The 2,500-nt window shown below is 59.0% G+C and overlaps 1 pseudogene; it reads left to right on the forward strand.

Annotated features, from left to right (window-relative positions):
• LOC126177261 (large subunit ribosomal RNA) overlaps nt 1–2,500 on the forward strand; it is a 7,379-nt pseudogene that overhangs the window by 1,323 nt on the left and 3,556 nt on the right.

Below are 2,500 nucleotides of genomic sequence, written 5' to 3' on the forward strand. Positions count from 1 at the left end.
GGTAAAGCGAATGATTAGAGGCCTTGGGGCCGAAACGACCTCAACCTATTCTCAAACTTTAAATGGGTGAGATCTCCGGCTTGCTTGATATGCTGAAGCCGCGAGCAAACGACTCGGATCGGAGTGCCAAGTGGGCCACTTTTGGTAAGCAGAACTGGCGCTGTGGGATGAACCAAACGCCGAGTTAAGGCGCCCGAATCGACGCTCATGGGAAACCATGAAAGGCGTTGGTTGCTTAAGACAGCAGGACGGTGGCCATGGAAGTCGGAATCCGCTAAGGAGTGTGTAACAACTCACCTGCCGAAGCAACTAGCCCTGAAAATGGATGGCGCTGAAGCGTCGTGCCTATACTCGGCCGTCAGTCTGGCAGTCATGGCCGGTCCTTGCGGCCGGCCGCGAAGCCCTGACGAGTAGGAGGGTCGCGGCGGTGGGCGCAGAAGGGTCTGGGCGTGAGCCTGCCTGGAGCCGCCGTCGGTGCAGATCTTGGTGGTAGTAGCAAATACTCCAGCGAGGCCCTGGAGGGCTGACGCGGAGAAGGGTTTCGTGTGAACAGCCGTTGCACACGAGTCAGTCGATCCTAAGCCCTAGGAGAAATCCGATGTTGATGGGGGCCGTCATAGCATGATGCACTTTGTGCTGGCCCCCGTTGGGCGAAAGGGAATCCGGTTCCTATTCCGGAACCCGGCAGCGGAACCGATACAAGTCGGGCCCCTCTTTTAGAGATGCTCGTCGGGGTAACCCAAAAGGACCCGGAGACGCCGTCGGGAGATCGGGGAAGAGTTTTCTTTTCTGCATGAGCGTTCGAGTTCCCTGGAATCCTCTAGCAGGGAGATAGGGTTTGGAACGCGAAGAGCACCGCAGTTGCGGCGGTGTCCCGATCTTCCCCTCGGACCTTGAAAATCCGGGAGAGGGCCACGTGGAGGTGTCGCGCCGGTTCGTACCCATATCCGCAGCAGGTCTCCAAGGTGAAGAGCCTCTAGTCGATAGAATAATGTAGGTAAGGGAAGTCGGCAAATTGGATCCGTAACTTCGGGATAAGGATTGGCTCTGAGGATCGGGGCGTGTCGGGCTTGGTCGGGAAGTGGGTCAGCGCTAACGTGCCGGGCCTGGGCGAGGTGAGTGCCGTAGGGGTGCCGGTAAGTGCGGGCGTTTAGCGCGGGCGTGGTCTGCTCTCGCCGTTGGTTGGCCTCGTGCTGGCCGGCGGTGCAGGATGCGCGCGCCTGCGCGGCGTTCGTGCCCCGGTGCTTCAACCTGCGCGCAGGATCCGAGCTCGGTCCCGTGCCTTGGCCTCCCACGGATCTTCCTTGCTGCGAGGCCGCGTCCGCCTTAGCGTGCTCCTCCGGGGGCGCGCGGGTGCGCGGATTCTCTTCGGCCGCCATTCAACGATCAACTCAGAACTGGCACGGACTGGGGGAATCCGACTGTCTAATTAAAACAAAGCATTGCGATGGCCCTAGCGGGTGTTGCCGCAATGTGATTTCCGCCCATCGGACTTCACAGTCGCGGCCGCGTTGTCTTGTGCCTGTGTGCCTCGATTTCGCGCCTGAGGGGACACCCTAGAATAACGGCTTATCCGAGGGGTGTAGGTTCGACCGAGGTCTGCGGTTCTAGCATTCCTCACTGAACCTGGCACCGTGTGTGCTGTGGCTACTGCTACGATGGGTGCCCGACGGTAGGCAGGGAGATCGTCCGTCACCCAAGTGGTTTTTAAGACGGCGACTCATTTTTTTTTTAGAGGTTAGGGGCACCTGGGTATGGGCACGCCGCGTCCCTAATCCCGCGCCGTTGGGGCTTTTCCCCTCGGCGTCCCCACCACCGGGGTTCGGTGGCAATAGGAGGTCTTCCGGGTCAGTCGCGGACCTGCGGCGCTTGAAGCTCCGAGTCGACTCGGCCTTCGCTCTGCAGGGCTGACTTGGGTGGTCGCTCCCCGCTGTTGCCTGTGGCGGCTTGGACATGCCCCGGGTGGGAGTCGCGTCGATGGGTGAGTCTTACCGCTCTGACATGCGACTCCTGCCTAGTGCTCTGACGTGTCAACGTTCAGAAATTCAAGCAAGCTTGGGTAAACGGCCTGGGAGTAACCGTTGACACTCTTGATGTAGCCAAATGCCTCGTCATCTAATTAGTGACGCGCATGAATGGATTAACGAGATTCCCGCTGCGGACGCTGCACACGGTACGGATTGAGAGTTGGCAGTCTTTCGTTCGCGACAGTCTGGCGGTTGACCCCTGGGGAACGCCGTACAGGATTGCAGCGGCGAAAGTTCGGTCACCGACGGTCCTGTCAACCCTAAGGAAGATTGATGGCAGCCATACCAGGGACTGGCAAGAGTCAGCCGAGCTACTCATGAGCACCTTGTTGCCAGATGATAGTAGCGAAGACGAGAATGAGGAACAGGGAAATATGAGGAGACAACTCAATGAGGCGTATGCCGATGAGACGCCAGTTGCTCCATTCACGGAACGAGAAGTTACCATAGCCATTCTCGAATTGCGCCGAAAG

This window comes from Schistocerca cancellata, chromosome 3, assembly GCF_023864275.1.
Source record: "Schistocerca cancellata isolate TAMUIC-IGC-003103 chromosome 3, iqSchCanc2.1, whole genome shotgun sequence".
Classification (NCBI taxonomy): domain Eukaryota; kingdom Metazoa; phylum Arthropoda; class Insecta; order Orthoptera; family Acrididae; genus Schistocerca; species Schistocerca cancellata.